The sequence below is a fragment of the Balaenoptera physalus genome (genome assembly GCF_965194825.1).
Source record: "Balaenoptera physalus genome assembly, chromosome: 14".
NCBI lineage: Eukaryota > Metazoa > Chordata > Mammalia > Artiodactyla > Balaenopteridae > Balaenoptera > Balaenoptera physalus.
Window position 1 is genome coordinate 78,842,005 of NC_138893.1, and position 19,221 is coordinate 78,861,225.

Sequence of the window (19,221 nt, forward strand, 5' to 3'; positions counted from 1 at the left end):
TTCTCCTGGCAGAGCGCTGCTTCCTTGGAGCTGGACATGCACAAACCCAATGCTGGGAGCTGTCCTGGGACCCCCAGAAGACATCCCAGTCCCCCTCATTATCTGCTGCCTGGTTCAGAGCTGGGAGGTTTGGACACAGACCCCTGCATGTTCCTTGTGAAATCAGAAGGAGCATATTCCCTGCCTTGGCGTCATATTGGCTGAGGGGTAGAGAGTTCCATGCAGGGAATTTGAATCCCAGTGAGTTATTCATTCATTGATTAATTCACTCACCAAAACTTGGTTGAGCTCCTATTAGGTGCCTCACCCTGTCTGCCCTCATGGAGCTTATACTCTAGTGGTGGGTACACCCCATTGCACAAATAAACGGGAGGTGTTTATTACTGGAGAGGAGAGAGCAAATCTAGGATGACAATATGACACGGAGCGACCAGAGGCCAGTGTAGGTAGCGTGGTCAAGAACTTCTTTGAGGAAGTGACATTTAAGCTGAGACTTGGATGACGAATAAGAGCCAGCCATGCAAAGCTCCAGAGGGAGAGCGTTTCCAGAGGAGGAAGGAGCGGTGCAGAGGCTGGGACCGAGGACAAGTCTGGTAGGTTCAGGATCAGAATAGGGCTGGTGTGGCTGAAGCATGGTGAGTGAGAGGGGCAAACAAGGTGGGAGATGGTGTGGAGAACTTGGGGGGTGCCAATCACAAAGGGTCTCATGGACTAGGATGAGAGGTCAGATTTGATTCCAGTGGGAAGGAAAATCCTAGGAGGGCTTGATGACCAGAGAGACTGGGTCAGATACAACCAGGGCATTATCATTTCACTTCTTGAAGCCTCAGTTTTCTCATCTGTAAAATGGGCATAATAATATCTCCTCCATAGGCTGGAATAATGAATGAGGAGAGAGTAGAAGAATAAAACTAGATCATGAATTATGTGCTGAGATGAATTGCAACAACTGAAGGTAGCTCTTCTTTTTCAGTTTCCAGGAAACCAGGATGAAAACAGAACGGGTTACCTAGTGGTAGGAATCACCCAGCTCAACAGGGGAGACAATTTCTAGCCCTAAGTTTAGAAAGGCATTTACCACTGAAGGCTTAGATGCCCTATACCTTATTTTCGACATCATTCCTACGCTCCTGAGATATCCTGATCATCTTTGGCCACTGGTTGGTTTAGGACGGACCTGGGGAGATGGAAATAGGACCCAGGCTACTCCTGGCTTAGCTGTAAACTGCAGACTTACCTACAGATTTGGAATAGCTGCCAGTGAGCTACTGCCCTCAGCTTTATCTCCCATGGTCTGTGCCCTGGTCAGGGGCTGGTAAGAGGGCCTGGTAACTATCCAGAGGGTCTGGACTGAACCTGGCTCCAGGCACTGGTGTTTACTTACTTCGCGTTTTCTTATTTGAAACCCACAACTTGTAAATAATCTAGGGGTTGTTGGTAAAAATGGAGCAACTTATGATGGTACAGAGTCGCCGTTGGATGGTAGTCTGACTCCTGCCATGGTTTGCCCTTTATGAGCTGTATGATTGGGGAAAATCACATTAACCTCCTGGGCTACAGTGTCCCAGTCTGTCACACAGGATCGGGATCTCTTTTGGGAGGGCTGTCGTGAAATCAAAGCTAATGCCCCATCAGGCCTGGCCATGACAGAGCTCTACACACCATTCTTTTTATTCACGAATGTAGCTGCAGTTGCAGAACCACAGCCAAATTGTGAATTAGTGATAGACAGCCTTGTTGGTTCCAAGGATAATCAATTGTTGAATAAGTCTAGATCTTGGCCGGCCAGGTGATGTTTGAGGTAGCTAGCTGGCAAATGGCTTGAAAAAATGAATGGCTTTAAGGCAACTCCAGACAGCCTTCCCAGGCCCTCCCAGCAGACACAGAGGCAGTGGAAGAGAGGACTTCATCCCATCCCTATATCTGTGGCTGGGAACCGGGCAGGGAGCCCAGGGGGCAGACACGTGGTTGACTCCTCTCCAGGCCACTTACAGCTGAGGGCACGGGGCCCAGCACAAGTAGATGCTCAACATTCAAACACGAGTCTGTTTACTGCTAGATTCCAATGGTTTTAAGCAAGGCGTGGCTGGGCCTTTAAAAATAAACAAATCAAATGTGCCGATATGCTTTGACAATCTCCTCATTCATGTCTTTTGCTTGGTCCTCTTCTACTGGACCCACTGCTTAGATACTGTCCTTTACTTGCACCCCCTAACACATTCATAGACACTCATACACGTTCTCTCACGCCCACTCACACACACCCACACAAACCCCGCAAGTGTATTCAGAGAACAGCGCTGCAGAGGGACTAAGAGCTCCATTCGAGCACCTGGAGTTTGATCCTGGTTCTAGCGCGCCATTGCTATGGGACCCTGGGCAAGTAACTTAACCCCTTTGAGCCCCGTCTGCAAAATGAATAGAAAAATACCATGCGTAACTCCTGTTGCCAAGCAAGGCATGTAAAGTGGTCAACATGGCACCTGGCAGGTAGGAAGTCCTCAATAAACACTAGCTATTCATCCTGCAGCGTCCGCACGTGCACTTACACACCAGCACTCCAGAAAAAGCACATCTAAACACACAGCGAAGAATCGGGGCTTTCCCCCTCTGTGAGCCACTGGGCTAGGAGACAACCAGGGTCTGGACCCGGTTGTAGCTGGATGGTGCTGGGCCTTGCTCCTGGTCTCGGGTCGGGGTATGGCCTGCTGGGGCCGTGCTGGGCAGGGAGTAGCAAAGGTTTCTATCTGGGGAGAAACGGATGGGAGCCAACAATGGCCTCTCATCCTCTTGTCAGAAGGCTGCGGAATAAAAGCCAGCTGGCTTTTGTCTCTATCAAGTGGTCTTTTATATGGAGAGATAACAAAGGACAATTAATATAGCAATTGGGAGCAACCTTTGATGCCCTGGTAATTTCTCTGCCTTACAATTATCGAACAATCAGGGTTTTCCAGGCTCCCAATTAAATCACAGTCGGAAACAGAGACAGGCAGAAAGTGGACATTGCAGCTAGAGGCCACGCTGACCCAAGGAAGGACAGCGATCTGGGACTCCAAGGGAATGCCCGGGGTGGGCGTGGTGGCAGAAAGAAGAGTCCGGGTTGGAAAATGAGCCTCCCACCTGGGTGGCAGCTGGACCAGCCTGGGAGAAGAGCAGATGCCATTGCTGATGGAAGGTCTGGGAGGGAGCATCTGGCCCCCGACGCTGGCACACACCTCGGAGAAGCAGGCTCTTGGCACGCCTGCTTGCCCAGACTGGCACACCCTGGGATCAGGAGCCGGCCCTGTGCTCCATCTGGGGGAATCGGCATTAGCGGAGGCTGGTCCTCTAACTCACAGAGGGGTCGCCTCTGTGCTCATGCAGGCACCAGCCTATTGCACCTCTGAGCTTCCTCCAAGGGCAAAACACTCGATGATTCAGGTTTAAGTAGCATCAGAGAGAAAGGTCGGTTCTCCCCGAGAAGGCCAGCTCCCTGCCTGGAGTACCCATCGTGATGGGCCCTCCCCAGCTGCTCTGCATCAGGACAGCTGTTCAGGCTCTTCACGGCTAGGTGCACCTGCCCTGGCTTCAGTCCCCCATTTTGGAAACTGGTCCTCAAAATTCTCCTCTTCCTCATTCATCGTTAATGTAGCCTCTACTTATTCAGCCCCTCTGAGGCGCCGGGCTAAGAACACCGCTCACATTACCTTATGTGAGCCCTACAACAACCCTGACGAAGTACTTACTATTGTGTCTGCCTTATGGGAGAGAGAATAGTCTTCCCTGAGGGTACATTACTTACCTACAACTATGTTGCTCATAAATGGCACAAACAGAATTCAGACCTATATCTACCTGACTTCAAAGGTATAGCCTTAACCACTGGACCACACGGCCTCCCCTCGATTGTTGCAAAATAGACGGGAAGCAAGCTGGCAGCCCAAAGCACAGTCAGCTCACACAGCAGGAAGGGTGTTTGGAATGCTGCCCATGGCCTGGCCACTGCTGTCACCATGCCATCCCTTGAGAAACCTTTAACTATGCCTGTGTCTTTGTGTCACCTGCTTTATACTCAGAGTCCTGAGTGGGACCATCCTGTTGGCCAATGCTAAATCCCATTCTCCTGTCCTGGAAGCTGAGAAAAGAAATTTCCACTTCCTGGACAATATGAGGGATTTTGAACCCCTGCACCCCACATACTTTGGGACTCTCTCAAATAGAAATCGGGTTTGGAGGCTGGGAACCAAAAAGAAAAAGTACATTTGTCTAGTTCAGATTCCTAGGAAACGTCATCCCCATCCCCACCCCTTAACACATGGGAAACATGCTGGGATTGATTCGGGATATCTGTGGTCTTGTAGTGGGAGGTGGAAGCACATGCCACATAGCCTCCATCTGAGATCCCATCTTCCTACTTTCCTTTATGGGTGGAGATGTTGGGGCCCAGAGAGGTTAATATACCTGCAGAAGGTCACACAGCTGCTTAGTGACATTATAATTATAAATAAAAATTCCATCCATGTATACCAGCTTGGGGTGGCTGGTCTGAATCAGTGAATGTTGCACGAAAGGACTTTTCCTCCTTTCCTCCATCCCTTTCTTTCTGTTTATGTTAACTAGCAAGCGCTATGATAAATGCTCTGGGGATACAGGTAAGTATGAAACCTGATCTCTGAGCTCAGGGAGTTATCCAAGGACTCCCAGGATTCAGGAGGGGTGAGCAGAGGGTGCCAAGAGCAAGCTCCGCTGGTTTAGACAATGACTTGGGTCTCCTCATCCTCTTGCTTGAGGCCAAGGGACGTCTGAGCTATAAGAAGGCCTCATAAAGTTGTGAGGAAGAATGATGGCAATTTCTCAAGGCTGATTAGGGACAGAGTTGCTGGCAGAAGGCGCATGGGATGGCACATGGCCCACCTTTGGGCCATGCTGGGGACACGCTAGTCCTTGTCCCACAGAGAAGATCTCTGTTTCCTTGTCTGTGAAGTGAAGACCATGGTCAGACTTATTTTACAGTGTTTTTTCATGAGGATTAAGTGGTGTACGGTGATTAGAGTGCTTTGTAAACGGTGAAGTGCGTGCACACTTGTTACTAACATTTTGTGAAGCTGGAGGTCCAAGGATGCCAGCTCCTCTGAGACTGATGGAAGTTTGGAGGCCCTGGGGCTCTGAGACGGCCTGGATTTAAACTCCAAATCTGCATGGTTTTGCTGCTCTAAGGCAAGAACCTAGAGGAAAGCAAGTGGCATCATGGAGCCATGGAAGAGCCTCAGATGGGAGCCTGTGATCTGGGCCTCATCCCGGGCTTCCTGGCTATGGAGCCTTGGGCCAGTCTCTGCTGATTCTTGGGTCTCAGTTTCCTCATCTGTAAAATGAGGCAAAGGTGGAGGGGCCACGGGGATGGGTGAAACAATAGAGTAGTCAAGAGCTCAGGGTCTGAGCTGAGGCCTGAGTTCCAATCCCAGCGTCACCACATGTGAGACATGCAAATTGCTTGACCTCCTCCTTCTCCCTCCTGGACCTCAGTTTCCTTATCTTTATAATGGTATAATAACAGCACGTCTCCCACGAGGTTACTGTAAGCCTCCAAAGAGCCAGTATGTGGCAAGTGCTGAGGATGGTTCCAGTGGTGAGTGCCGAATCCTTGAGCAGTTTTGTCGCTGCCACAGATTTCTTCTTCTTCAGACATGCTCTTGTTCTATGGGTAGGGATGGAATGTTTTACGGGAGAGCAAAGTGCCCTAGAATAGATGAGCCAGGACACGGCGCCCAGGGGAGGGTCACAGTGGGGGGTAAACTGCAGCAGCTTTTTACTTGGCATTAGCCCACTGACACCCCGCCTCCCTCGAAAGGCAGACAGAGCCTCTAAACTTCTCCACCTTCGGAGGACGTTGGAAGGCTCATGCTTATATTTCTGAATTCCTTCCTCCTGGGGAAGGCCCCGGCAGCCTCCATGCCAAAGCTGCTCCTGGGGATTAGGGGTGAGTGACGGCCCAGCACTGTGGAGGTTAATGGCTCCTGGTCGATGTGGTGGGGTGCACGCTCGCTGATGCAGAGACAGCAGGTGAAGGGTGCTTTATTACGATGTATGACTGGTTCCTTGGCTGCTTCATCATCTGCCCATGTGCACGCAGAAGCTAATAAGCGATTCGCTCTATTTTGCCCCTGAGTGTGCCTCCCGAGGAGGGAAATTATTGATTTTTAACACCAGACACATAAACTCGAAGCTATTCCCTGTATTCTTTGGTCCCCGGCGGTACCCTGGTGGACAAAGTCGGCCGTTTCAGGCATCAGACACACACACAGCAGAACCAGCTGGTCATCACCTTGCCACCACGAGGTGGAGGAACCTTGGTGTTCTCTGAGCTGGTCCTGCTGATTGAGGTGCCAGCCCTCCAGACCAGCCCTCATCCCAGTCCACTGCCTTTCCCGAGCTTGTGGGGAATGGACCGCTGAGCGATTGAAGGAAGCGAGGTCCAGGTCCGGGAGAGAGGGTGCTGGTTCTGGGGAGTAGAAGTGAGCACTGGATGTGATTCTGACCTCTGAAACGGGACAGCTCTAGGGCTGTGGTCATCACTTTATCTCCTCCAAGCCCACAGTTCACATCTGTAAAGTGAGGATTAAATGGCCACTGTTTGTGAACCCATAGAAGATGGATGGACAAGCTTCCTGCGTATTAACCACGGCTCTCACCATGACCCAGGGCATCTGTAATGTGTGTGTTAACACGCTACAGCATCGAGCATCCCTGGACTATCAGGCTGGGTGGAGAATTCCCTAGTTGCAGTCCTATCTGCTCATTTTCCAGGTGGGAAAACTGAGGCCCAGGGAAGGTGAGTTACAATGAATCTTCTTGTTTCCTGTCTCAATCTCCATCCACCCTTTCTGAAATATCCACCCTCATATCAAACACCCAAAATGTTTTCTTCTATTTTCTTATCTGCTTTGTAAAGTGTCTAAATATATTTCACTTTTATAATTAGAAAAAAAACTGTTACAATAATGCAAATCCATTGCCATTTTTTTCTTTTCAAGAAAAGGCAGAAAAGTAAATGTCTCAAGGACATTTGAAGAAGGCACACAATTTGGCAAATATCAATTACATCAAGCTTATGATCTATATGATTTAAAAAATATTTTAGTGATCTTTTCCCGTGGCCTGCAGAAGAAACCAAAACTCCTCAACCCAACGTCCAAAGCCTCTTCCTGTCTGTTCTTAACCACCCATTTCCCAGTCCCATCTGTACTCACACATTCTCTGCTCAAAGCAGCCCCCTGCCTGCTTCCTCTCCCTCCAACCCCACATGCCATTCTTCCAGCTCCCAGCTACTACCTCTGAACTTCCTTCTTTTAATTAAAAAAGAACACATTTTTTTTTCAGCAATAAAGTCATTCCCTCATCTCACTCAAAAAGTCTGGAGGTGGGCAGGGGTTTAATGATGGAGTCAAGGGCCAGGCTCTCTTTCTGCTCCAACATCCTCAGCATGCTGCATGTATGGCCTCATATTTATTGCTTCATGGTCGCAAAATTGCTGCCACAGCCCCAAGCATCACCTCTGTGCTCAAGGCAAAAAAGGGAGAAGGGCAGCACTAGCAAATCTCTCTGTCGTCAAAAAATGAAAGCTTTCCCAGAAGCCCCAAGCTGACTTTCTGAGATGTCCCGTTGGCCAGAACTCATCATGTGACCACTTCTAGTTGCAAGGTAGTCTGGGAAAGTAAACGTCAGCCAGAAGGCGATATCATTACTTGATTGGTCCAGACAAACCATGATTCATCTCTAGGGGTAGGGCACACTGTCATTCTGAACAAAATTGAAGTTTTGATAGCAAAGAAGTGGAAAATGGCTTTTGGGGAGGCGTTTTCTGGTGACTTCCTGGGCACCGTGTTTTGTGACTGAAAGCCTTGATGTTCTTGATCTTACCTGCATCCACATGGGTAATTCTATCTAATGACCCACCAAGCCATTGATTCTCAATTTATCATGAGAGCCTGATACTTCCTGGGTCAATCTCCTGAGTTCCAAAGCCCTCATCCAGGCTTGGCCATAGGCACCCGCTCCTCCTTGCCCAGTACAGGGCAGGCTCCATATCCGGATCCCTCATCCCTAGTCTTATTCTCTGACTTCATCCTCCCATCTCTCCAGATCTTTTCACCCTCTACTTCTGTTTTTATTTTATATTAGTTAGTTAGCTTGACTCTATCCAGCCCTCCTATCCTCTAGCCCAGAGTTGCAAATTCTTTCTTCAAGGGTCAGATAGTATTTTAGGCTTTGTGGGCTATACAGTCTCTGTTTTAACTACTCAACTCTGCCCTTGTAAAACAAAAGCAGCCAGAGACACTGCATAAAGAATGGACATGGTTGTGTCTAATAAAACTTTATTTACCAAGCAGACAGTGGGTTGGATTTGGCCTCAGGACATAGTTTTCTGATCCTTGCCCATCACTGCCTTCACTGGGCTATCTCACCTAGACTCCTTGGAATATTGCTTCCACCCTTCTCTTCAGGCCCCTTGGTATCTTTACCCCCATACTATTCATTGTGATATAGCCGATCTTTAATGAGAATTCTGGGTGTCAAGTTCTAGGCTAATTGCTTTATCTACGAGGTGGAAAACATTAATCCCATTTGCCTGATGGGGCTCAGAGTTGCACTGTAGAGAGTGCGCTCCAGACCCCCACCATAGGACAACACTCTCCCCTGCTCCTTCCCCCACGGGTGGCCTCCTCCTGCCAGATGTGACAGGGTCTGCAGAAGTCCTTAGGCTGCTGTGAACTGATGGAGCGCTCTGGACGTTCACCTGAGCCTCTGGACCCCTACATGATCATGGTCCAGTCTCAGCTGAACCCTCTGCAAAGCCAGCCATCTTTACTCGACTCAACCCCTCCGTACCCTACTTACGACCACCCTTTGCCCTCTCCTATGTCCGTCATCACACCTCCATTGTCACTGAGGACATGGAAGCCACCATGCAAAAATATCCGCTCGGCTTCCGGCCTCCCACCCCTCCCTCTCGTTTCTGTGTCGGACCCCCTTCCTGCCCTTCTCAGAGGAGGTCTCCTGATCAGGTCTTAACCTCCCGTGCATCACGGAGTCCACCTTTCCCTGCCTCCTCAGGGACCTTGCTTTGTTAATTATGCCTGGTTTCTTGAGAAGTCCTTCGCCACTGTCTGTAATCCTACCCTGTCTCCCTCATCTTAAAGCAACAAACAAACATAAAAAAAAAACAGCCCTCTCCTCAGCCTGCCCTCTAGACACTGCTCCTTTTGTCTCCTTCCTTTCACAGCCTAGTGTCCAGACATAACAAGAGCCTCCCCTCATGATCTCCACTCTCTCATCTCCCATTAACCCTTCAACCCGCTGAAATCATGTGTTCCCTCTCTGTACACCCCTGAAATTGCTCCCACTGAGGTCACCACATGACCTCCTAATTGCCAAGTGCCATGGGCTTTTCAGTGCCCCATCTTGCCTGACCCCTCTGTGGCATCTGACCTTGCACAGCATTTCCTGTTTCTTGAGACTGCCTCCTCCCTGGCCCTTCTCCCCACTTCTCCCTCCTGCCTCCCTCCCTCCGTGCTCATCCTCAGTGTCTTTTGCTGGTTCCCCTTCCCGAGCCTTTTGCATTAGCTTAACGCTCTCAGGGGCTCTGCCCCTGGCACACATCCTCTCTGGGTGCGTCTGACAGTTCTCTTGGCCTCAATGATCACTCACGTCTGGTTATCTTCCCAATGGCTCTCTCTAGCACAGTTCTCCCTGCTGAGCTTCAGACCTAAATATCTGAAGGCTTCTAGAAATTTCCAGCTGGATCAACATGCCATCACTGAAGGTATGATCTCTTCCTCCCAATCCTGCTCCTCCTGGAAGCCTTATTTCCCCAATGGCCACAATATCAATTCAAGCATACAAGCCAAGAGTCGAGAGCTATCCTAAGCTTGTGTCTGTCTCTCAGTGCCCACATCAGATTGGCTGCCAGATTCTGTCGATTCTGCCTTTTTTGTCTCTCCAAATCCAATCTATCCCTTCCTCTTCAACTCTTCTGTTTACATGTCTCTTGGGAATAATTTAATTGTTTGACTCAAGTGTCTACATGTGGGCTGCTGGCAACAATCATTCCTCTGCGTGGCTTCCATTCCTCATGGATGCTGGCTTCCAACGGCAGCAAGATGCTCCCCACAGCTCAGGATTCCTTCATTTGGGGTTAGTCGGCCCCTTTTCTCAACCTCTGACCCAAACAACTGACTCTCTTCAGGAGCTGGATTGCCCACGAACCCTCCCTGCACTCTCCCACACCACTCTGACTGCTGTTGCATGGAAAAAACCCAAGCTCACTCAAGAACTTCCTAACTTTTCTTTTTGGACTTTGATGAATTAGTTCAATATGAAATGGGTCACTGCACACATGGTAAACCATTCAGATATTACAGATACAAATAGACAAAGAACTCTTCTTCTCCTCAGAAATATCTGACACCCCAGTTCTCCTTGGCAGGGGCAATGACTGTTACCACTTCTATAGTTTTTCAGAAATGCTACTTTTGTTCACATGCACAGATGTGTTTCCAGCCTGCATTATCGAGCACCAGAGCCACATGTGACTATTTAAATTTAGATGGATATAAATTAAAATTAAAATTAGATATTCAGTTCCTCATTCACACTGGCTGCATGTCCAGCATCACTAGCTGAATGTGGCTCGTGGCTACCCTACTGGACAGTGCAGATCTAGAACATTTCCAACAGCACAGAAAGTTCTAGTGGACGGCGTCTAGTTGATACAGTGCTGTGCACCTTGATTTTGTAAAAAAAAAAAAAGAATTTTATCTTAAAGATAATGCCTCCACCTCATTCCTTATCATTATTGCACATCATTAGTTGTTTAACCAAGTTCCCTAGCGATGGACATTTAGGTTGTTTTCAGGCTTTTGCTGTTACAAACAACTTTAACACAGACTTTACGTATATACGTATTTATGTCCATGCACGAGTGTGTCTACAGGATACAGTTCTACAAGTAGAGTTGCAGGTTCAAAATGTACGTAATTTTTAAAATATTTATTGGAAAATTTTCCTCACATGACAATTACTCCATAACAGCGGGACACACACCTATTTCCACATGACTTCTTCAACAACACACATTATTGAGTTTTTCCATTTTCTATTTAATAGGTGAAACATTATACCACATTATTATTTTACTTTCCATGTTTAAAAGTATGAGGGATTATAAGTCATTTATATATGAATTTTTTTCTCTGAAATGCCCTTGCCCTTTCTTTACATTGGATTGTTTTTGTTTCTCTTATTGATTTACAAGATCTCTTTACATATATTAGCCCATTGTCAGATGGCCTGCTATTCTTGTAATCTGGGTTTGTCTCTTCTCTTCCTTACCAGGAAGAATTGTTTCTTGCTAATGTGACTAATGTTATCAGTACTTTAATGGCTTCTGAATTTTGTGTCTTAGAAAAGCCTTCTTTAATGTATGAAAGGTACTCTTATATTTTCCCTTACTTATTTTATCACTTAATTTTTTTTTCTTTCCTATTTGATCAATGTGGAGTTAATTTTAGTGTAAGGAGTGAGATAGAGATCCACATTATTTTTCCAGCTGGCTAGCCTCAAATTATTTATTGAGTGATGCTTCTTCTAATGAACTAAAATGTCAACTTTACTACAGTATATGAGTTGCAGGAACTTCTCTGTATCTTGGTTACCAGATTTGTAAATGAAAATAATAATTTAGGGTTGTTGAAAGGGCTAATGAGATAATTATGAGTATGTAGAACAGTGCCTGGCACAGAGTAGGTTCTCAATAAATGCTATCATTACTGATATTCCCTCCAGATATATATGTCTATTTCTGGACCGTCTATTCTATTCATTTAGTCTGTGTACCGGTCAGGATTTGAAATTGCAAACAAAGAAACCTACTCTGCCAACTGGAGCAGAAAAGGCATTTATTAAAATCTCTTGGGGGACTCTCCAGGGAGGCCAGAGAATCAGACCTGGTGACTGTGCAGCCAGGAAGCTGGCCTCCCTGGAGGACTGTTCTGGGGAAGACACCATTGCTGCTACCACCTCTGGGCACAAATCTGAAGCCCTCCCTGATGGCACTTGGGGGCGGGGGTGGTCATCAGGAGCCCCCACCCCCTACTTCTCCCACCCACAAGCCTGGTGTCTCCACCACCTCCCCCATCAACTCAGATCACATGTGGCACCTGCTTTCCTATTACCCTCTCCTAATCCAGGTCTCATGTGGGACCACCTGGTTGGCAGAGTCTAGGTCATATGCCTGGGTGCTAGCTGTTGGGACTTTTGGATCACACTAATATAGATCAATTTAGGGGGAAGTGGAATCTTTACAGCAGGTCTCTTCTAATCTGAGAACAGGGTGCGTTTTCATTTATTGAAATCTAATTTTATGTCTTTCAGTAGAGTTTGATAATTTTTTTTTCCTGTAGATTAGGCTCATTTTGTATACAGCATATTTTTAGGTTTTTAAAATCTTTTTATTACTGTAAACGGGATCTTTTCTTCATTTAATTTTCTAATTGGTTATTTTATATAGGAAAGCTATTGATTTTTTAATATACTGATTCTTACTAAAATCTTTTAGTGTTTTTCACACTTTTTAAAAAATCTGGGATTTTCTCCTTGTTTTAAAAGTGTATAATCAGATGGCCAATAACTGATGATCATTTTGCATGATCCTTTCAATGCTCTTCCTCCTAATTCTTTCTCTTATTTATTTGCGTTGGATAGTAGGTCAAAAACAATGTTTAATAATAGTCATGACGATAGGTGTATCAGCTTACAGTAACTCTGCATAACAAACCACTCAAAGTTCAGTGGTTGAAAATAATAATTTATCCTCGTTCATATATCTGCAGGTCAACTGAGTGGGGCTGATCCAGGCTGGGCTTGACTGGGTTTGGCTCCAGACTGCAAGTGGGTCCAGGTCCCTCTGTGTATCTTTCATCTTCCTTGACCAGCTAGCCAACTATGGCATCCTTTTCTATGATGATGATGGAAATGCAAAAGTGGTGAATAGAAACACATGGTGCTGCTTACATCAGTGCTCAGAATTGGCACTCAGTCATTTCTGCCCACTTCCCACCAGGCAAAACACGTCACGTGACCAATCCAAACCTCAGTGGGGTGGGAAAGATACCCTGTCTTTAGGAGGAGAAACTGCAAAATCACATGGGTAATGACATGGACACAGGGAGGGATGAAGACTTGCACAATGAGTAAATTACAGTGGCATTCTTGCTTCTTCCTGACCCTAATGGAACGGATTCTAGTGGTTTGCCATCAGAAATGACTGTGAATTTTGGCTTGAGTTGTGGTATATACATATATATACACACACACACACACACACATATGACATGTATATATAACTACAGGTATAGGTTAATACAGGTAGAGAGATATATATATACATACACATATATATAAGTATATATGTGTAAAAATTCATATTAAGGAAGTTCCATATTGTTCTATTTAATGAAGAGTTTTTAATCAGGAATCAAAGTTGAATTTTTTTATCACCTACTTTCCCAGAATATATGGAGAATTACATGGTTTTCTTATTGATATTTGATATTGTGAATTATATTAATTGATTCCTTCATAGAAAACCATCCTTGCATCATGGAATAAACTCCATGTAGTGGTAGCATATTCCCCTCTAAAAATATATTTGTGTTCTCCTTGCTCATATTTTATTTAGAATTTTGCATTTATGTTGTTTTAAAGATAGGACTATAGTTTTTTGGTGATGGTGTTCTTTTTTTCTGGATTTTGTTTTCACCATTATACTGGATTCTTAGATTCATTTTAAAGTCCTTATCCCCCGTCCCACAATCTTCAGGAGCACTTTAAATAGCATTGCCGTGATCTGCTTCTTGAAGTTGTAATGGATTTCACCTGTGAAGCTGTCTGGGTCTAGTACTTTAATGAATAGTGGCTCTTTGACAACATTCTCAGTTTCTTCTCTGGTAATTGGACTATTTAGATTTCCTATCTTTTCTGAGGTTAGTTTTCATCATTTATATTTCTAGAAAATCACCCATTTGTCCATGTGTTCAAATCTATTTTCAAAACTGAGTAATGCTGTAATTCTTTTAATTTCCTCTCTATATGGTTATTTCCCCATTTTCATTTCTAAATATATGTATTTGCACTTATTTTCTTGATTCATTTAGCTAGTGATTTATCTATTTTGTTTCTTCACAATATCAAAGCAGACACGGGTTCAAGATCCAGTTGTGGCTTTGACTCCCTCTATGACCTGTGTGTACACTGCCCTCTTAAAACCTCAGGGCAGTGTCCAGACCCCTGATCTCAGCATACAGACCTTTCATCTGGCCCTTGGCTTTGGCCTTGATGAACTCCCTGAAGATTTCTCCACACTCTAGTGCTTTCTACGGCCTCCAGACCTATGGACGTGCTGCTCCTGGTGCCTGAAACGCCTTTCTGTCCTTTGTCTCCACCCCACTCAGCAAACTCCTACTCATCCTTATGGACTTAGCCCTGAGGCCCCTTCTCCTAGAAACTTGGGCTTCCAATGCCCAATCTTGGTAGGGTCCTCCACCTGTGGGTTCTCATCGCAGTCTGGCCAACCTCTCCTGATCCCTGAGCATGTCTGCTTGCTCGTCTGACTTACCCTCTAGAATGTGAGAGCTCTGGAAGCAGAGGCCTGCAGTCTCCATCACTGTATCCCCAGTTCCCAGCACAGGGCTTGGCAAAGAGTCGGCAGGCAGGCAGCGTTTGTGGAAGACAGACAGGAAGGCTGTAGATACACACAAACTATATAACAAACACATCCGGGGATTCTCACAGGGATTTTCCCTGTTGGCATACTCTCTGCTCCCAGCCCTCCTGGGAACAGCTGAAATCCAGGGCTGTAATTCTCACACCAGTTATATTGAAATATTCAATGTCTAGAGAACAGTGTTTGTTCAGCACTTAGCTTAGGGGCTGTCAGCACCCCTGCTTACATGCTTCCATGTTTCCGATGCTGCATTTGTCAGCTCCAGCTCACATGCCTGGCTGATGTGTGGGGAGCCTTGCTTGCTGCTCTAGCAGACTTTCCTGATGGACCCCTGGGGCTGCTGCATTTCCTGGCCTGCCATTAAATCCAATACATATTTTTAAAACACCTATTTTGCGCCCAGCTCTCTGTTGTTATGTGGTGTCCTCTCTGCCGAAGGGATGACAGAAACATCGCAGTGAGAGAGGAGTGGGCTGGAGGACAGAGAGTAAGCATGGGGAAACAGGTTGATGTGGCTGCAGAGAGCAGTCAGGACGGGACCTGGTCCCAGGCCTTCTGCACCGCTCATCTTGAGCTAATCCTCAACTCCTGGGCTTCATGCTTGTTTCCCTGCATCTCTTCTTCTTTTCCTTTTTTTTTTTTTTTTTCTTGGCCGTGCCGCATGACTTGCAGGATCTCAGTTCCCAGACCAGGTATTGAACCCAGGCCACGGCAGTGAAAGCCCAGAATCCTAATCACTAGGCCACCAGGGAACTCCCTCCCTGCATCTCTTCTGATGGGCGATGGCCAGGCCTTACTGATCGCTCAATATTATGCGTACTGCTCCTTCCCTTCAAGCCACAGAGGGCAAGTTGGCCTTTAGCTTAAGAGAAATGGAGAAGCATCAAAAGGTTCTTTGCAGGGAGTAAGATGATCAGATTTGGGTTTAGAAAGATCACGCTGGCTGCCAATGGAGAATGGGTCGGAGGAAGCATGAAGGAGGCAGGAAGACCATGGGAAGACGTTCCAGTCTTCTCGAGGAAAGATACTGGCGGCCCGCAGCATGGTGAGCCTGCAGAAATGGAGAAGGGGGTGGATTCAAAGGGTGTCTGGGATGGACTTCCCATTGCTCGTGGGTAGTGAGTGCAGAGGGAGAGGGAGAGGAATGCATCAAGGCAGACGCTGGAAGGGGTTTGGGTGGGGGACTGGCCCCCACGGAGAAAAGGAACACTTCAGTGAAGATGTTTCGGAAGAACACTGGGCACCTCCAAGGATGCTTGCCTGCCTTGCTTTTTGTTAAAGCCACAGCTACCAAATGCATAGTGATTTAGTGATTTTCCTAGATACTGGGGAAGATAAAGGGGATATCTTTCCCATATCTGAGTTATGAATGTTATATCTTCTATGCTGTAGCTCCATGGAGGCCAGGGCCATTTGCGAGCACAGAACCTAAGTTTCCTTTGCACTGTGACTCAGCATGCATCTACTGAGTCCCTCCTGGTGACTGGGATAGGCAGCCTCCTTACTCTCAATCACCCCATTAGTAAACTTCCCTGGGGGTATCACACTCTGTGATACGTAGAGAGATGTGCACAGAGAGAGTGCCCTGAGATCACAGAGGACAGCGTATCCAGACCTGGGGGAGAGGAGGAAGGCTTTATAGAGGTCTTGATGTATGAGTAGGAGTTTGCCAAGGAGATCGGAGATGAAGAGCATACCAGGAGGGTGAAAAGCAGGTAGAGGCATGGAGTGGGGACTAGAGAACATGGAGAAGTTGGAAAGGGAATGGCTGGAGATGGAATTGAAACCACAGGCTGTGGAAAGGTCCTAAAGGGCCTAGAATGCCACGCTTCAGAGGTGGAACTTACCCTTGAAGCATAAGTAGGCTTCCTTTTGTACGTCATCATCATCTGATTGATAGTGGTCGCCTGGAACACGTGTTAAGAAGGATTCTGAGGTGGAGTCAGGGGGAAAGAAGGACATGATTACTAGTGAGGACTGCTTGGCTGCAGGAGTGGAGCCGGCAGTCTGAGTGTAGGGATTTGCCATCTCTGCCATAAGAGATGAAGAGTCACTGAAGGAAAGTAAAGGGTGGGGCTGAGGAGTGAGGGCTAAGAATGTGCACTGGAGAAAATCAGCTGGAAGCTCTGGGGAGCACAAGTTGCTGGGAGGCCGGACTAAGGCCACGGTGCCAATGAGCCAGCAGCGAGTTAAAAAATAACTGAGGAACGAATGAACTACCAGGTGTCTGCAAGGCAAAGGGTAGACCTTATTGTAGCTGCTTCTGTAATGAGGGCGTGCAGGAGGAATAAAGAATTTCAGCACAAGCACTGTCAGTCTCCCCTTCCCTTTCAGCAAAAATACCTGGGGTAACAAAAGCCACATACACACACACACACACACACACACAAAGCAATGACCCCATGGAGGGGCACTTTCTACCTCCCCTTCTCTGCTCCCTAGGAAGTCAGTGCATAATTACCGGAAAGCATTTGTGACTGAATTTTAGATGAGCATTTTGACAAAATATAATATTGGAAACAATCTTTATCAAACATTCATGTGTCGTGTGAGAGATAAAGCCCGGAATCCATAATTCATACGGCGTGTGTATTACCAAGTGTGCACGAGAGGCTGAATTTCAATGAGGCAGCCTGAACAATATTTTCTGCCAGACGCGGGCTTTCATCATTTACATTATTCACTAGGTTTTCCAGAACAGTAAATCTTAAATATATATTTGTGTTGGGAAGACCTCGTGTGCATGTCTGTGTACACACAGAGGGACGCGCACCCGTTTGGGCACAGAATCGGCGGATGCACGTTCCAGCTGGAGGGGCACGCAATGACAGCAGGGAGGCTCGGCGCGCAGAGTTCCTTCTGGAGGACAGCCCACGTCACCATGGACTCCACGGCTCGCTGCACAGCCATTAAATCTGCCCACCCTGTTGTCTCCCTCTTCAGACCCATCCAGCATCTCCTTTGGAACCCTAAAAGAAAACAGGACCCAGAGTAGGGGTATTGCCCTAAGAACCTAAGAGCAGAGCTACATCTGCTGGACTAGTCAGGCAGAAATTGTCCACATCTCCAAAGCTCAAGATGGGAATGAATGATGCTTAAATCATCATTAAATCTTCAACAACAGCTTCAAAGTTGGGAGGACAGTCTCTGCTTCTATACCTTAGAGACAGGGAGCGCCATCTTTCTGGAGTTTGCCTCGATCTGTCGCCTAAGAGTTCGAAGCTCAAAGGTCCTCCCTTGATTGAGGTGAAATTTGTATTATAATTATTGCCCACTGTAGCTGGGCTGGCCCATGCGATCCTACAGAACAAGTATGCTTCCCGGAGCACACGACAGCCCTTCAGAGCTCTGAGTATGGCATCAGGTCCCTGGAACCTTCTCTCTCCTGGCCTTTGTTCCTTTGGCTTCTCCTCTCCTGGCTTGCGTGGTGGGTGCAGAGGAGCACCGCCCAGACTCTCCACAGGACCGAATTGCTGGTTCTCCCGCTGCCAGGAGTGTTGCCTGTCAATGGCTCACACTGCCTTCCAGAGATGTTGGGTCTCCCTCATCCAGCCAAGGCCCTGTGGGTCCCCCATCAGAGCAGCTACGAGCAATAATTTCCCAGATGACCCCCAGTCCAAGAGGCAAGTCCCGCTGATGGTTCCAGAATCCTAAATAATGCCTGGATTAGTCCAGGTTAAGTGCTGCTCCCTTTGACCTAAAAAGAAAAGCGCCGTGAGTTTTCCATCTGTCTCCTTTCTCAGGACTAAGGAGACCATTCCTTTGGCTTCACAGGATATGAAGTCAAATACTTAACCTAGTGAAGGCTAAGGTTAATTATTGGAAAAGAAAAAAAAAATTCCTTCTCAGGAATTGCCCTGGGCCGAAGGGATTGGCTGGCCTAAGATTTTGCCCCTCCCCGGGGGCAGTCACAGCAATGACTGGTAGAGGCACCTCTGAAAAGTCATTCCCAACTCTAGAACTGCCGTGGGGTGGCTGAGGCCCCGTTGCAAATGCACTGCAGTTCAACCTCCCCCCTCTGCCCAGTCCTGCCTTCCTCAGTCCCCACAGGAGTTGATCCGAGGACGCGCCCCAGGAAACTTCCTGCATGCCAAGCTTCATGGCAGACTCTCTGGGATCCTGACCAAGGACAAATGGACTTGGGAGTGGGCTGAGGAGTGGACTCCAGATGGGATTGTGGAACTGGATCCCCCACTGGCCAGCGGGCAATGAAGACCCCATTGTTAATGGTGGGTGCAGAACTGAGAGTTCCTGCCTGTGCAATTGTTAGACATTTCCTGCTGGAGAAACTGGGATGGGATGCTGGTGGAAGGGAATGCAGGGCAGGGTGCCTATTTCAGGAGGTTGAGAGGATTGGGGAAATTAGTAATTTTAAGGACAGTGGAATTGTATGGCTCTTGCTGAGTTCAACTGATGGATTGGAAAAAAACAAACAAACAATGAAAGTCTATAGTTGATAGATG

General features: G+C 47.1%; 1 long non-coding RNA gene across 2 annotated transcripts in view; it reads left to right on the forward strand.

Moving 5' to 3' along the window:
- The window catches only part of LOC309643220, a 220,438-nt gene that overhangs the window by 162,673 nt on the left and 38,544 nt on the right, over positions 1-19,221 (forward strand). The window lies entirely within an intron of this gene.